The sequence below is a fragment of the Nyctereutes procyonoides genome, unplaced genomic scaffold, assembly GCF_905146905.1.
Source record: "Nyctereutes procyonoides isolate TBG_1078 unplaced genomic scaffold, NYPRO_anot_genome, whole genome shotgun sequence".
NCBI lineage: Eukaryota > Metazoa > Chordata > Mammalia > Carnivora > Canidae > Nyctereutes > Nyctereutes procyonoides.
The window spans coordinates 26877609-26896018 of record NW_026575125.1 but is presented as its reverse complement, the minus strand read 5'-3'; the positions used below and the strand labels follow the sequence as shown (position 1 = coordinate 26896018).

At 37.0% G+C, this 18410-nt stretch overlaps 1 protein-coding gene and 1 pseudogene across 6 annotated transcripts in view; one reads left to right on the top strand and one right to left on the bottom strand.

Moving 5' to 3' along the window:
* Positions 1-18410, top strand: part of DMD (dystrophin) — a 2039779-nt gene that overhangs the window by 1576312 nt on the left and 445057 nt on the right. The gene's annotated exons all lie outside the window — the stretch shown is intronic.
* Positions 14481-15120, bottom strand: LOC129518784 (protein lin-28 homolog A-like; annotated as a pseudogene).

The window sequence follows — 18410 nt, the reverse complement described above, 5'->3', positions numbered from 1 at the left end:
TTTATTTCTTTGTGATGTAACCAAAACTATGACAGAAACTTAATTAGTAAGATCAACTTACAAACCTGTGTCATTCACAAAATTGTGTTTTGAGAGTTCTTAATTTAAGTATTATTATGTTCCTTAAACCATGCTACATTGTTTTTTGTTTTGTTTAATGCATAGGATTTAAAATTTTGTTTTTTGAAGTTTTTTCTTTTAAAACCACATCATCAACATCCATTTTTTGCTGCTCCATTCAGCTGGTAAAATAAGTAAAATACCTAATCTGTTTCTAAGGATTTGTTTCTTATCTATGGTGTAAAGTTAAGACTAACCTATGGTATGTATTTTCTAAATAATATTAGGGTACTTAAATTACCTATGCCTGGGATTACCATATTCATTGCTCAATTCATGATCTCAAGTGACCCATCCAATGCAGATATATTTTTAAATGACTCATTTAGAGGGATCCCTGAGTGGCTCAGTCAGTTAAGCGTCTGACTTGGGCTCAGGTCATGATCCCTTGGTCCTGGGATTGAGCCCCTCTTCAGGCTCCCTGCTTCTCCTTCTATCCCTCTCCCTTGCTTGTGCTTGTTCTCACATTCTCTCTTTCTCTCTCTCTCTCTCTTTCTCTCTCTCTCTCTCTCTCTCAAATAAGTAAAATCTTTTTTTAAAAAAATGATTAATTTAGAGCAAGAAATACAGATATTTTCATGTACTAGGCTATTGGGAAAACCTAGCAAATGATTCTATTTTTCAATCTCACAAAATATTATCCATCCATATCTAAAAACTTAAAATTGAACTTAGTATTCTACTTTTTTGTGTGTCTAGAAAAAAAAAACATCTCCTTGTAAAAATCAATTAAGATATGAATTTTCAAATTAAAAAAATGTGATTTAGGCATCATTGTGTTACCATTTATTTTGGGAGTCTAACAATAGTTTTTCTTAGGTTATTGGTACATTTCATGTTCTTTGAATTCAATGTGTGTATTTAAGTGTGGATGGTAATTTGAGCTTGCTAAAATCTCAAATTAATGGAAATGATGGGGAGTATATATGACAACTTTAGTGATTCTTATGAAGACCATGCTTTACTGAAGGATATAGGCCTAGCAGGGCATGGTCAGAGAAAGAGTCAAGGTCCGGACACCTGAGTATCTCAGTGGTTAAGTGTCCGCCTTTGGCTCAGGGCCTGATCCTGGGGTCCTGGGATCGAGTCCCATATTGGGCTCCTCACAGGGACCCTGCCTCTCCCTCTGCCTGTGTCTCTGCCTCTCTCTGTGCATCTCTCATGATAAATAAATAAAATATTTAAAAAGAAAGAAAGAATCAAGGTCTGGTCAGCCATCTCTCCCCAAGGGTTACAAGCTGCTATTCAAGTTTAAACTTTTCCAAACCTGCACAAAAGGGCCTAAGACCCTTTGGCTGAGGTTATCCTTATCATTTCCTTGGTTTGGGCTACCAAGGTTTGTACTTTTACTCATTTCTGAATCAGACTTATTAAATATAGTCTAAACAAAGCACTCTGCTTTACTATTTTAACTAACCTTAATATTAATATATACCCAAAATAACTGAAGCAATTATAAAAAGCAGTTTTAGGCTTCTCATATAAATGCCTCCCTTAGAAGTAACCTCTTGGAAAGTCCCTAAAGTGAAACTTTTATTAACGACTATACATTACCCTACCTATAGCCACCAGAGTCTGACAAGAACCAGAAGTGATGGTGCCTAGTGGGCCTTGGTTTCTGAACTTGATTGTTTTTCCTGTATGGCCTTTTTAATTGCATTATTTGTCACTGGTCAAAGTTACAACTGGTGAGCTCTTTAAGTGTTGAACTTCAAAGAAAAAAATAAATGCATACCAATTCTTTTTTTAATCTTTAGTATTTAAAATTCACATACCCAATTGGTACTTAAAGGGAAAATATGCTGAGGAACAGTTTGATTGTAAGACTGTATAGAATATACATCTTCCATCCTATTGAAACAACTCCCTGGACAAGGAGAAAAATTCTTGCACTCCTGACTTGGGCATAAATATGATGATAGCTGCCCGTCATTTGGTTTTGTTTTGAACATTAATTATATGTGCTTTTTCTTGAAGCTTGGAAATATAATATCAATAGATCATAGAATTACAGGACTGAAAGTGAAATTTTAGAAATCATTAAATCACCTTATCAAATGAGGACAGTTAAGTCCATAAGATACCCATTTTAAAGCACATCATTCTACAACTTTACAATATCGAGTTGTCCATTCTAGGACTGTGGTACATCCTTCATTTATTTAGGTCTGCCTAAATGTCCCATGACAACACATTAGATTTGTATGTGTAGGGGCTTTGTACATCTTTAGTCTGATTTCTTTCCAGGCATTTAATATTTATTAGTACCTTTATTGAGGTAAAATCAACATATGATAAACACAATATTTAAAGTATACAATTTGATAAGGTTAGCATATGTATATATACCCTGAAACCATCACTACAATCAAGTTAATATTCATATACATCACCTCACCAAAACATAATACTTTGTTTCAAGAAATTACCTTATAGATTCCTCACTTGATCTCCTAGACCCTTCCCATATTTCTGCTAGGAAGCTGTCATTTAAAGTCAGAGACTACTTTAGAAGCAGAGGAAACAGTCGGAGAGGCACATGGAATTGGAACTCTATCTGCAAAAACTTTTAAATTCTCTTCACATTAGTTATGGCGATTGGAGGTGAAATGTACCTTTCACCCATTAGCAGTAATCCTATGTAAAAAAGGAACCTGTAGATGACAAAACAATAGGAGACAGCCAGTTTCACCACACTTGAAAAACATAACTGATAGAAATGCCAAAAGACACCTTATCACTTCCTTGGCCCTTTCTAGATAAGAGGACTTATTCCATCTCTGTACAAGAACGTTTATTTGAGTATCCAGTTTTGTTTTAAACTTGAGTTAAGCATTTTGGAGGTATTCCAAAGACCACAGGATTCATAGTCATTACCATATCACAGCAGGCTTCTTTCAAATATTGCAATCTAGAACTGTCTCCTTGAAAACCTAGAAATGCAACCTAGTGAGTTAAACTTGACTAGTATTTTGCATTTTTATTTCTATTCCTGGACTTTGACCAATTGTTGATACCTAATATTGGTACCAGGAGTGAGTATGAACTTTATAAGAATTTGATAATTTTGAATCATTTGGTCTTTTCTTCTTTTACTTGATGAATATCAAGTCAGCAGAATTTTCCTGGGTTGTAATGCCTATAAGCCACATTTTTATTTATAGTATGTATCAGTTCATTTTGGTACATAGCAACCAAAAAACTATGGCTAATAACAACACCTACATATTTAGTGATGGGTCTGCAGTTCTGTGGGGTTTGACCAGTATTGGCTAGGTGGGGCTTGGCTCTGCTTATCTTTGGGTTGCAGATCTGGTTTGAGTCTGCCCCATCTTATTCTGAGACTAAGCCTTCAAATCTCTGCTCTTAGCCCATTTGCTTCTATTCCACTGGCTAAAGCATATCACACGGCCAAGCCCAAAGTCAAGGAATAGAGAAATGCTTTCCAACTACATAAGGTGAAGGCAGGGGTGTGTATGTATGATTTGACTAGGGATGTGGAAGAATTGAGGCCAATAGTACAATTTGCTGTTAGTCAATTGGAGACAAACTCAACAAGTTAGTCAAGTGGGAAGGCTGGTTAATATTTATGGACCTTAAAACCCATAGAAAAGAAAGCAAGATCCCTCTAACTCTGCCTGAATTTCCTAGCCCAGTCTTTCAAGTTATACTGAAGCCTAGAAACATCCATCAGGCAGGAACGAATGGTTCCTTCTTCAGGATTCAGCATGTGAAATATGCAGCATCTCATTATAGTGGTAGCCAAACAGCCATTTTCTTCAATTTAGGAATACAAATGCCGATGTGTTAATTTTCAATTAAGAGTTCTAAACTTCACTCAGCATAATACCCTCCAGTTCCATCCACGTTGAAGCAAATGGTGGGTATTTGTTGTTTCTAATGGCTGAGTAATATTCCATTGTATACATAAACCACATCTTCTTTATCCATTCATCTTTCGATGGGCACCGAGGGACAAACAGTGTATGTTCTCACTCATTTGGGGAATATGAATAATAGTGAAGGGGAATATAAGGGAAGGGAGAAGAAATGTGTGGGAGATATCAGAAAGGGACACAGAACATAAAGACTCCTAACTCTGGGAAACGAACTAGGGGTGGTGGAAGGGGAGGAGGGCGGGGGGTGGGGGTGAATGGGTGACGGGCACGGAGGGGGACACTTGACGGGATGAGCACTGGGTGTTATTCTGTATGTTGGTAAATTGAACACCAATAAAAATTAATTTATAAAAAAAAAAAAAAGAGTTCTAAACTTATTATCTGCTTGGCAGCTCTTCTTTCTGACAGCCATTCCATCTGACTATTAATGTTGGCTTTTGACCTAAATTTGAAAAGAACACCCAAAATTCAAGGGCCATGATAGTCATAATTTTTCTAACCTGTATGTCTGGTTAAGAAAAGAAAAATTATATAAGTACTCTTTTTGACCAATACAAGCATGTGAAGAAAATTACTTCCTTTGGTGAGCAGAAATGATAGAAGCTTCAAAGGTACCTTAAAAAAAAAAAACCTAGAAAAATGCAACCAGTGAATTGACCTCAAACAAAACAGAAACAAATAAACAAAGCACTGGTCAGCATCTCCCTGAGAAGGATGATATCTGCAAATGATAGAGATCATGGAAGCACATTGAATTATAGGTCATGAATGTGAAGGTCAAGGCATGAAATCTTTCTTGATGCAGTAGTGGTAAGTGCTTGGCAGGGCATTGTTGTTAAAAGACATCAAAAGTGAAACAAGCAACAGTAATGTTAAAAAGCTGATGTGTAAACTTCATCTAAGGCAAAACAATCCATTCCTATAAAATAGTATAGAATTTTTCTTTATATATGGACCTGAAGTATATTAAAATAAGTCAGTTTGTACCCATTGACACCTAAATTGAAGATTTTCATGGGAGAAAGAGCCCCAAAAGCATCATTCCACACTGCTTTGATGCTTTTTTTCGGTTTATGAAGCACTACCAGTCTCAACAGAAAGAAATTGATAATATTTTTATCCAAATCAGGTGGGTAATTGCTTCCCAAGATATGTTTGTGGCATAGGTGTCACTTCCAAAATATAATATTAAGAATGGTATTTGAGCAAATATATTTAATATCATCTCTTTTTTTTCCTTTTTGCTCTAAAAATACTTATTTGTAGAGCACATTGTGAGGTGATTTTGATAAAAGTCTCTTACAGGGAATTGCTTACAAAGCTCTCCTAAGTTTGAAAAGACACCGAAGAAAATTCGTAGCTGTAGCTCACCCCCAACTAGAAATGGTAATTGCAGGGCTAATTTTACATTGCTCATTCAGAATGAAGTCATGTTCCCTGTCCCTTTACAGAGTTGAACTCTTCCTAATCAACTCCAGACTAGGGAAACCTAGAGGTGACCAGTGATCTTGGACAGGTGGATAATGGAATATGGAGGCTACATCTAGGATCAGCCATATGAACACTGTCTGAGTCTGATAACTGAGTGTAATTACCTATGCATCAATGTCGTATATCGTTAAATGCATTAAACATTTATTTACAGCGTAATTATTATACAGATGATACAGCACAGCCACATCAATCCAGTTGTCAAGTTAGGCCATGTCAGCTGGTTCTGTGGTGGGAAATCAGTATAAACACAATCTTAAATGTCCATATTTCATGCTGACTAATGATAACCAACCTCTGTATGATACTTAGAGTTTACTAACCATCTCCCCATCCATTGACCCAAGTACTACAGTAACTGCGTGGAAGGTTGAATCCTTGTCCTATTACATGGTCTCATTTGCTGCCCCTTTGTGTTTGTGTCTCAGCCAGGGCCCCAACAGGAAACAGATGGCACATTAGAATTAGGGTGATTTGAGTGTTGATCTACACTTGCCACATACAGAGGAGTGGGCAGAGCATGGGAAAGTCATGGAAGGTAGCACATGGCCCCCAGGCTAGCAGCTGCAGAGCTGTCATTTCTCCTAGGCCTGAAAAGATGGAGGAGGAGAGGTTTCTAAAAATGAAGAGAAAGAGAGATCATGTAGATCTTACTGCCTTGGTGGAACAGTGACCTTCTTTTCAGGGCTAAAACTGAGGCTTCAACTGACAGCCAGGGAAGGAGACCAAAGCAATCAATATTCTGACCTCAATCTCTTCCTAGTTCTCTCTGTTAGTCAAACCCAACCAGAAAACTAAAAGGCATAGGAGCCCACGGAGGTAATCCTACAAGTCAGCCCCTTGCACAGTGGAGGAAGGGGAGGAAGTGAACCTAGAGAACATGGCTGACACATATGGTTTCATGCATTTTTTTCCGTATGATACAAAAAAAAATCCAGAGAAATGTAGTAGGAGATCTATTTTATTAATCATCTCAGTGACCTAATAATACTCTTTTTTGAATATTTAGCTCTCCTGAATTGGTTCAGAAATGTACCTCCCCTGCTGTAATTTCTATTTATATTCATTAATATATTAATATTCATCTATCAATGGAGTACCCACTGTCTGCTAGTTCGTTACTGTGCTAGTTTGCAAAACAGAGAATAAACCCCATTTCAAGGACTTACACTGTAGTACAGGAAAAAAATGACCATATTTGACTGTGAAATATTAAGAAATACACTACATGAGACATACTAATGAGTTAATAAGATCCTGCAGAAATTGTTTATTATGAACCCATAGTATTTTCAGTATTGCACTGAACAGAGATCATTGTCCTTAAGTTAAAATCAGAATCAAATCCCTGCAAAATAACTCACTCCTAAACTTTAAGCTTCTTGAATGTTTCTTTTTTTTTTAAATTCCAGTATAGTGAACATACAGTGTTATATTAGTCTCACTAAAAGGCAGCCTACTGAATGGGAGAAGAACTTTGCAAATGACATATCAGGTAAAGGCTTAGTGTCTAAAATATATAAAGAACTCATATAACTTAACATCCAAAAATCAAATAATCTGATTAAAAATGGGCAGAAGACATGGACAGACATTTCTCCAAAGAAGACATCCAGATGGCCAACAGACACATGAAAAGATGCTTAAGGTCACTGATCATCAGGGTAATGCAAATCAAAACCACAATGAGATATCACCTCACACCTGTCAGAATGGCTAAAATCAACAACATAAGAAAGAACAAGTGTTGATAAGGATGCAGAGAAAAAGGAACCCCTGTGTACTGTTGGTGGGAATACAAACTGGTATAGCCACTATAACAGTATGGAAAACAATATGAAGTTTCCTCAAAAAATTAAAAGGAGAACTACCCTATGATCCAGTAATCACACTACTGGGTATTTACCCAAAAAAATACAGAAACAATAATTCAAAGAGAGACATGCACCCCTGTTTATTATAGTACCATTATTTACAATAGCTAAATTATGGAAGCAACCCAAGTGTTTATCCATTTATATATATATATATATATATATATATATATATATCATATATATATCAATATATATCATATATTACCATTTGCAATGACACAGATGAAGCTAGAGAGTATAATGCTAAGCAAAATCAGTCGGTCAGATAAAGACAAATACCCTATGATTTCACTCGTGGAATTTAAGAAACAAACAAACAAAAAAAACCAGGGCTTCCTGAATATCTCTGTTATTTTTTAAATACCCCTCTCATTTCATAGTGTCAAAGCAATGTATACACAATAATAGTTTGTTGAATGAATCAAACAAAACTAAAATAGGTTTTCATCAGAACCATAGTTTATGCCATGCCTATAAATAAACAAGAAATAAGTTTGGCTTAGGGGTTTAAATATCTTGTATCTAAATAATTCCTTGTATTTCCTTCTTAAGCAATATTCAGTCCTTCAAAAAATATTTATTGAGTATCTAATATGTACTTAATACTGTGCCAGGTGCTATGAAGGATGCCAAGGTAATAGAATGAACTTCTAATTCTTCAGAGTTCCAATTAAATAACGTAAAGTTAAATCAATTTGGGAAGGGAATATTATGCCTTTGAGACTCTAGGTTTCTCTTGATTACAAAGTATTAAACATTTCAAGTAACTAAACAGATTAAGGAGAATTCAAGGATGCATCTCACTAGTAAATTTGGATTAGTCTGGCAAATTTAAGACCTTAAATGGAACTTTTTAATAATTAGAAAACAGAGAAAATTAAAATTACAGCATTTGTAGAATCTATGTTTATCTCTCAACTTTCTTAATCCTTTTCTAAGTGTATCTGATGATCAGGTTTTATAATTCAAGAAAATATTTCTATACATTCTACAAATCTCTTCTTTTAAGAACCTCTTTAATTTCTTATTTTGTTAAAAGTCAAAAGCCTCTACAAAACTGAGACCAAAGTCAGTGAAAGACTATAGCAATAAAAATATCCTGTGATTTTCTCTCTTGCATAACATCTGCTTTTTACATTCCTTTCATGTTGAACTTTATATGAATTTATTATAAAAAACTTTATTGACAGTTAAATCCTATTTTTAAAAGGAATTCTTTTTTCCCCTGAGTGATAATAGTTTTCTTTTCATAGAGTTCACTGGTTGCAGATACTTTGTAGCTACATTTCACACTAGGGAAAGTGTAATTTCTGAGCACCTGCATATGATTCCTAGTTCCTGAGATGTAATTTCCTTAATAGTAATACTATGCTGTGACATTGGTACAGAGACATTTTCCTTATTCCACTGTATTATTTTCAGTTTCATTTGGCAGTTGTTAAAGAAAATCATTAAATGTTTTTATAAATTGTATTTCCTGTTTAACTAGGAGGGTGTGGGATCAGTAAAGCCCTGGGCTCTTCAAAGCAAGCAATTCAAAATCAACTGAGTAGTTCTACCAAAAAGTCTAATATTAAATGACATATGTACACATTTGACTAGGCCAGTATCTCTCATTTTACTTTAATGATTTCTTGTGTGCAACAGCCACTTGTATAGTGCTTATGACTGTCAATATGTCAATATCATCTCATCTTTTCTTGGGAAGTTTTGCCTCCACACTTGTTGGAGTCCCTCTTAGCCCTTGAAAGGAAAGTTAAATCCAACAGAATGATGAAAGTTGGTTGGAAGAATGAGAGAAAACATGAACCAAGTGTATCCTCTATCAGACTGAACCAAAACCCTTCTGATATGTTATATGATATTAATAGATCACATTTCATGACACTACCAGATATCAGAAATAAAATGGTCATGTGGAGGTATTGGGAATACTGCTATTTTTAGTGTTCTATTAGTATGCTATTTAGTATTCCCAATACTAAAAATAGCAGTATTCCTAAAATGCCTTTCCTATTTGTCTTCACCTTTATGCATTCTTCTACTCCTCAAGGCCTATCTCAAATTCCTCTTCCATAGAACAGTCTACATGGATTTGAAGCCAATGTCGAGTCCTCTTGTTTGTCAATTCTTTGTGCACAGCTGAATTAGAAAACCAGGAATTGGAAACCATAAGAGTATTTTAATCAAGAAGCAGTGAGGGGAGAGTTTCAGCAAATAGCCAGTCTAAAGTATCCCACTCCTGTGGACTCCATAGCGATTGTAGTTGGTGATTAAATCTTGTCTTTCCTACTGATTATAAACTCCAAGACATATTCTTACATTCCCTAAGGTGCCTAGCTGAGTTCACAGCATGCATGTAGCTGGTATTTGTCGATTTATCAATTAACCAATCTTAACAGTTTATTGAAACTTTGAGGTTTTAAATAAAAATATTTCTCTCCACCCCTCAGTGTCATCCCTGTTATTATTTTTCATGGCACCCTGATAATCTCTTTTATTGCATTTTCTACTGACTGAAATTATTTTATTTATATATTTGTTTTCTTGGTTATTATCTATCACCTTCACTCGACTGTAAGTGCTGCAAAGGCAGAACTGTATATCCCCAGCATCTACACAGTACCTACCATATAGTAGGATCTCAATATTTGCCGAATGAATGAGTGATTGACTTGAAGATAGTATTTTTTTATGAACTATATTTTTCTCTAGGTTATTTTACATCTATTTTCTCCCAAATAAGAGAGAGAGAGAGAGAGAGAGAGAGATCCTTCAAGCAAAGGGCTAGAGATTATGCATCTTCTTTATTCTTTCCACAGTGCTCTGTATCAAGGTTTCTCTTACCATAAGTAAGAATTGCCTGGAGAGCTTGTTAACACTGGGAGTACTTGGTCCAATCCCCAGACATGGTGATCATTCGGTCCCTGGCAGTGATTCTGCTGCTGATGTGTACAGCGTGCTTTGAGTAGGACCAGTCTAGGTTATTAGATGTATGGACATATGCTCAGTGGAGGGATCTGTGCTTACTTGCTTGCTAAGTAATGAACATTCTTACTGAGTCGTAGATCTTTGAAACTTGTAAGGACCTTTGCTATCATCGAGTCTATTGATGGCAAATATCTGATCCACACACCATAGTGCTCATCCCCACTTAGCCTGTGGCCTCAGAATCCTCCAGCTCTCATCATCACCATCACTCCAGGTAAAACTCTTTCTTCTTGATTCAGTCTCATCCTACCCAATAAAGATGAAACCCAGAGGTTTCTGAGAGTCTGAGTCTCTTGACAAAGATCCTACAACTGAGGTCTTCTCAATCCTTGGTCAGCTTTTAGCATCAGGATAGAAATTTCCAAAGATATACTGAAGTGGATTTCTATCAAAATTTGAGTGTTCATAATGTGCTATACAGAGAATTTTATTCCAACAACATGAACTTTCCATATGCCTTATTCATCATTCCTTGAAATTTTTCCCAAGTAGGTTTATATCAGTAAAAGTTAAATTACATCCAAGCCCTCTTTATGGAAATCTAGAGTAGCTTACTAAAATACACAGCAAAGTTTTTGTTGTTTCTTAGCTGGTTTTAATTATGTATGTTTCATTTTAGTAATGCATCGTTTCCACTTTATCAATATTATGTTATGTTAGCAGTAAGTACAAAATAATTGAGAACAAACTATGACAAATTGAACTAAGCCAAACGAGAAGAAGAAGAAGAAGAGGAAAGCAAAAACACTTGTGATCTGAGTTTTTCCCAGTCCTTGAAACTTTGAGAATATCTGTCTTTATTAACTTTTGCTTTTTGCTGATGGTTTCTCTCATTTTATTATAGCTCATAGCATTGTAAATTAATTTAACATGAAAGATAAAAATGTTGCTCTTGAAATGTTTCTCATTAAATTATGGGAAAATATTACAATAAATAAAGGAAAGGAATGCCTCTAGTACCAGCTTCTGTTTGCTCAATTATTGCAGTACCAAAAGTGAATTATTACACAGTTAACTCAGAGGCAATATTATTGCCATTATGTTATAAAATAGATGAGTTGCAATCTTCAAAAAAAAAAAAGAAGGTACAGCATAGGTCCTTTGAAAGTGAAATACCTTTTTTCTTGTGCTTCACTTAAATGCATACTGACCCCAGTTTTTTAGGAGTTCTTGCTAATGATGGGCCCAACTTTATATTAAGAACTGCAAAGTAAACTTCAGCCAATTACCTCATTCAGGGGAGTCATTAAATGGAGGTACCTCTGAAATTTTGGAAGGCATGTACTGCCAATTAGCTGAAATACTACTCAATGTCTTTTCTATGGTTACAATCTTTCTAGTGTATTTTTAATTGAAGACAACCTCTACAGAGAAGGTGAGAAGTTGCTACTTGACGGTACTTGTTAGGATAGGATCACAGATGTGGAAGACATCCATCTGTATCCCTCCGCAGCTCACAAAGAATGGTACTTAATTCATCCAGAGCATACAGGGAAGGAGGATAAAGATTATTTATGAGCCAGAACAGTTTCTGGAAAGTAAAAAGAGAGAGAGAGAGAGAGAGAGAGAGAGAGAGAGAGAGAAAAGAAAAAAGTAGAAACTGTTTGTGGTCCCTCAACTAGATAGGCTTTTTTTTTCCTTATGGAATTCAGTGCATTCATGTTTTAAAATCCTATGGAACAAGCTTATATGAGCATGCATCTAAATATTCTAGGTGAGCTTTTAACAATCAGGCAGATATTTGAATAATTCATCTCTCCTAAAATGTAAATCATTGAAGGACATAATCACCTACTAAATGCAAGACTCTGTAGAATGCCCTGGGAAGTATGGCAATTGATCCAACCCAAATCCTACCTCTAGAACTTACATGATAAGGTACAAATAAATAATTCCAACGCAGTGGAGAAATGGCACATCCCACCAAAGAAGAGCTGATGAGAGTATTCCAAAAATTTGTTTAGTTTGGGAAATGTATCAGAAATCTATTGGAAAATTTTCAGGTTACATTAAAATGCCCAGTTAATAAACTATCAAGACTATCATAGGATTTAAAGGGAAGATTGATTTTCAAAATCTTTAGGATTCTGTTTTATAAAACACATTAAGTATCCAAACAGTAGTTTCTGATGATTCAGAAAGAGTCACAGGCTATTGCCTCACATCAGAATAACTTACATATGTATTAATGAAACCTGTATTATAGACATGCAGAGGACTTGATTCTTCTGAGTCAGAAGTCAAAAGGGCTGTGTCTAAATTGTTGAGGCTGCATTAGTTAGAGGGTTTAACTCTGAGCTAGTTTGTCTACTGCAGTGATTCTTAAAGGGCGGGGCAGTTTTGCCCTTCAGGAGGCATGTGGCAATGTCTGGAAGCACTTTTTTTTTTAAGCACCTTTTTTTAAAAAAACATTTTATTTATTTATTTGAGAGATGGAAAGCACAAGCAGGAAGAGGGGTAGAAGGAGAGAGAAAGGGAGAAGCAGGCTCCCCCACTAAGCACAGAGCCCTACGCAAGACCCACTCCCAGGACACTGAGATCACGACCTGACCTGAGCCAAAATCAGAGGCTTAACCGTCTAAGCCACCCAAGCACCCCTGTAGCACTTTTAATGGTCACGGCTGAAGTGTAGTGGGTAGAGGCCAGGTATGTTGCTAAATATCCTACAATGCACAGGATAGCCCTCCACAACAAAGAATTATCTAATCCAAAATGTTACTAATAACTGCAGCTGGAAAAAACCTGGTCTAATGTTGAATTTACTCACCTTTCCTGAATTTTGGCCCTCTTCCGTAGTAACCTAAATGCCCAAGAAATTAAAAAATCATTTAGTCATTTTTGCATGCTGTAAGATAATGAAGTGATTTTAATTATTTAGTATAATTTTTTATAAAACATTGATAACATAAATATTGTTTAGTCAAACTATCTTAGCTTATATTAGTGTATTATTTAAGATTTCATAACATTCATTTACTGAACTTTGTAATAGTATTCATTATATGAAGACAAATGTTTTGCTTTTTTCATTTTAACAATGATTCTTAACTCTAATAGGAAAAATGTATAAATTAATAATATATTTTAAATTACGTGCTGGGTTTAGTGACAAAATATACATGAAAATGTAGACTGAAATGTAACTGTTATGTAAGGTCAGAGAAAGAACTTCTACTTTTATGACTGGATATTTGTATTCTCGCCAACTCCCCAGCCCCCTAAACTTTAGCTAATTTGATTTTTGTTTGTTTCTAAACTGTGAGATAACAGTTGACATTTTCAAGCATATCTTGGAAAGATACATTTTGAGCAACAGGCACCATTTCAGTCTGAGATTTTTTTTTTGTCTTTACAAAACTGGAATATTTTATATAATGAAAAAAATTAAAATGTACAAGATGTGTCATTCGCACACAGCTAGTGCAGTTGGCATCCTGGAGAAGGTGGGGCCCAAGGTGTGGTTATCAAAGGGAGTAAATAAATAAAAATCCATCCACCCAGAATGGGGTAGGAGTGAGCTTAGGAGCATGAGGTCTGCAGCTGTTCCCCCAACAACCCCTGTCCCTACTGTCACAACCCATTACTTGGGACAGTCCTCAGCACCCTATCCCAAGAGTGGGTTATGAGACAAAATGTAAAAGAACCTTGCCTTACCCCTGAGAGATTCCCTTCCACAGAATGTAGCTGGTGTGTGGGTCATGCACATCAATCTGGTCTCATGCTTAAATCTTTACACTCTGGCATGGGAAAAAATTATTATTACATCTCCTTCTTTGAAAGGAAAACAATTTCCCTGTCCAGGCCACTTTCAAAAGCTGGAGATCTGGGGGCAGAGATTCAGATAAAGCACACAGCAGGGAGGGATTGCCCCCAGAAACCTCGGGAGCAATTTGGATAGAGCATGCTTGGAGTTCATGTGCCTTACCCCTTCCCCCTACCCTGCAAAGAGGAAAGATGGGGTGATGCTGGGGACCCCAGCCTGAGACACACGGCAGAGCCAACTGCCCCCTACCCACCCTGTCCCCACTTTCTCCACTCTGCTGATTGATGCCTCTTCCTTAAAACTTCCTGATCACAAAGGCTAGCCCCCACCCACTGTAGCTCAATTCTGGGCCTGCGGGAGCAGGGCAGGCCTATGGATCTCTTCTTCCTTCTCCTCCCCAAAGTAGGCTGCCTTTCCCTGTGAGCTGGGGATCTGCTGGGCCATCAGTGGACTTGAAGCCACCCTATGGCTACTGCTCCAGCAGAAGTGGCACTTTTTGGGCTGGGGTGGCTATGTGGACTCCTTGGCGTGGTGATCTAGACCTCCACACTTGTAGCACCTCCCCGCCCCCGCACCGAGATCTGCACTTCTTGTTCTTCCCTTTGGGCCATCTCACTCCCCATACAAAACACCCCAGAAGGGCCAGTGACCCGGGTAGATTATAGGTGCTTAGCTGACTTCTTATAAGTGAATTCTACTGCCTCACCCTCCTTCAGGCTCTGGAAGCCCTCCAGGTGCAGCTGGCTCTGGCGCACAAAGACCTCCACGGGAGGAGAGTATGTCCTCCAAGCACAACCCAGGTGTGGGCAGGCAGTCAAGGACAGGAAGCTGAACCCTATGCGCACTTTGAACCACTTACGGACAGCAGCATTATATAGCAGCTGTAGCTCTTCTGCTGCCCTGGGCAGCGATCTCCCCTTGCCTCCTCTGGCACCTTGGTGCAGCCACTTGTAAACTGCTGCTTTGACACAGAGCCCATGGTCATTGCCTGAGCCCCAGGCCCCAGGCCCCAAGTCAGGTGGCTGCTGGCCCCAGAGAAGTTTGGAGGCAGAGGGGTGGCTCGAAGAAGAGGCTGCTACATCTTCCCCAGCACCCATTCTGAGATTTTTATTTAACTGATGGGCTGTGGTGTCTGGGCATCAGAATTCTTAAAAGCTCAGGTAACTCAAATGCACAGCCAGCTTTGAGAACCTCCCATCCCACTTGGAAGACTGCATAGGTAGACATCCCAGGCTCACATCCCTCTCCAGCTGTTTACCAGCAATCTTTCTGACCCTAGACAAATTACTTAGACCATAGGCCACAATTTCCTCATCTGTAAAATGGGGGCAATTTATAAATCAGTTTCTACTGAAGATCATCTTGAGGAAAACATGCCGAATTATTATTTGTAGCTTTTTCAGTAACTTTATTTCAACATCAGTGTTACTGATGTGTCCTGTCTTTAACCAATGTTCCAAAAATGGATATAGGTTGTAAGGACAAAAACAATCAGACAATTGTAACAGTCAAGATTCACTTGGCAGCTAACAATGTTGAGTAATTAAAGCAACTGGGGAACCGAGTCTTGTGCACACCTCTTTGATCCTTCCTGCCGCTTAGTTAGCATTGTTATTTTCATTATATATAATTAAATTACATGCCTGTGGACACACATGAAGTTTTTCAAGAATAGACATTACTACCTTCACTAATATGAACACCAAGAACATTTTTTTGCAAACCCCTGGGGAATTTCATGAAAATCAGTTTGGAAAGGTTCTGCCCAAAATCGTTAGAGATGTGATCACAGATAGACTTAGTCAACAAAGAGTGATGAAGAGAATTAAGAAAACACCAGCTGGACATGTACAAACGAAGCTAAACCACTATAACTACATAATCGTAGTGAGAGAAGAGCTTTGGGCGATCTTTTCAGGAAACTCAGTCAAAATGATTGCATTTATAAGGCAAATACTTATTTTGGTGGGTAGAAGATCTCTCATGATTCCATCACCTCTTTGTGGGTGTGTGGTATTTTTCAAAGTTACTCTTTATTTACAAATTATCTCTGAAAATTAACTTTATTATTAAACTTTATTGTCAAACTCACTGTCCCTAATATTTATTTGACAGTATTAATACCACCTCATGGAGTATACTGGAATGTACTTGCATTTTAGGTGTCTACCATATGCCAGGTCCTGGACTAGTCATTGATAATTCAGAGATGAGTAAGACTTGGGTTAACTTCAGTTGTGTTGTCAGGAAACTCTCATGTGCATTGGGAAAAGAGAAGGGAAACTGAGTAAGAGAAGTATGCACAAGGCATATGCCTTAGCAGAATATGAAGTGGTTAACTGCCCAGTGGGATCCAGCAAGGCTCCTTAGATGAGGGGGTATCAGAGTCGGGTTTTAAAGGCTGAGTGGAAATTCACTCGTTGATATAAACTCCTTAAGAGGAATTACTTCAGTAGAACTTGCCATAAGCCCAGAAATAAATGGTGTGCGAAATCAGTACCATCTGTCAATTTACTCAATCTACTTTGCTCTCACCTTCAGAAAAAAAAAATTCAGAAATATAAGAAATTTGAATCCATTTTGCTGTCTCCAAAAATGAGTTAATTTGAGGAGGAAATTGAATATAATGGAAGAGAATCTCCCCTGGGGGGAAATACTGTTTATTGTTTGCTTGCATCTAATTATTTTCTGTCAAAAATATACATAAACTTGATGAAAAAAATCAGATTTCTATATTGGTAATGCCATTTATTTTATAGTATATTAACCACAAAATGCTTATCGTGGTAACTTTCACAAACTTAAATGAATAAAGTGCAAAAATAATTTATATCATATTACACTGTAGTAGATTTTTTAAACCAACCCAAAATAGCACTTGGTGAAATAGAGACCCTTGATTCCGAACACCTCCACCACAGGCTTTGTCTCCAATTGTTGTCAAGTCAGAGAAAATTATCTAATAAATTATTGACTTACAAAATGAAAACTAGAGTGTCTTGTTTTCTTCATTTTTGTAGAGCAGCTCTGGCCAATGGAAATATAATGTGACTTAAAATCTTCTAGTTGCTCTACTAAAGAAAGTAAACATGAAGAGATCAAGTCAATTGTAATAGTGTTTTATGTAATCTAATATACCTAAAAGATTATCATTTTAACATGTAATCATTATAAAAGTTATTAATGAAATATATTTTTCCCATATGTTTTACTCTCACAACACGTCTCCGTTCAGACTAGCCCCATTTCGAGTGCTCAGTAGCCATATGTGGCCTATGATTACCATATTAGAAAGAACAGTTCTAGAGATTTCCATTAATCCAAAAGGAAAAGGACTTCCAGACGTTCACTGATAAGTAATTCTTCACTGCTAGCCTTGGGAGCATTTCCAAATGTAGTCTACAGATTTTAAATATTCTATCTTACCATCTCTGAGGGCTTCAGTTTTAATGCCATACTATTCTTAAAAAATGTCAGATATTCTTTTTTATGGAATACTCTGAAAGAGCAATTAGAAGTTTATGATGCACATAATGCAAAATACAGGTCATTTTCCAAGCCTGTTTTAGAAGCACGAAACCATAGTCATTTATCACCTGTGAGAATAGTGTCTCAACTATGTCTTTGTTTGGGTATTGGCAATATTGCGAGAACTTTGTGATAAGAAAACAGTCTTTAAGAACAAGATTAAGAAGCAGATACCAGACTAAAATTGATAACTAGAAAGAAAAACTTTTCTTAAGTGGAAATCTGGTTTAGTCTATCCATGGAGGTACATTAGGGAAACAGCAGTCAGAAAATTTTTGTCACATCTGTTAAGTTACTGAAAGTTACTTGACTCTTAGTGACTTTTTTTTATAAATTTATTTTTTATTGGTGTTCAATTTGCCAACATATAGAATAACACCCAGTGTTCATCTCATCAAGTGCCCCCCTCAGTGCCCATCACCCAGTCACCCCCACCCCCCGCCCACCTCCCTTTCTTCCACCCCTAGTTCGTTTCCCAGAGATAGGAACATGAGAGACTCCTGACTCTTAGTGACTTAACCAGAAAGTGTCCTTGTGGCTAGAGTCCTTCTTGATTAGTTAAACCTAACTATCTAACTCTGTGAGGCCATTGGACCCTTTTTGCATTGAATGAATCATTTGCAGGCATTCAAAGTAAAATTGAAGTATCAACACTGTTTCCACTGTTTGGAAAACAGCTACTAATGAGCAATCAGAAACCTGACCTCCACAGGACTTGTGAATTGTGAATCAGCAAAATAA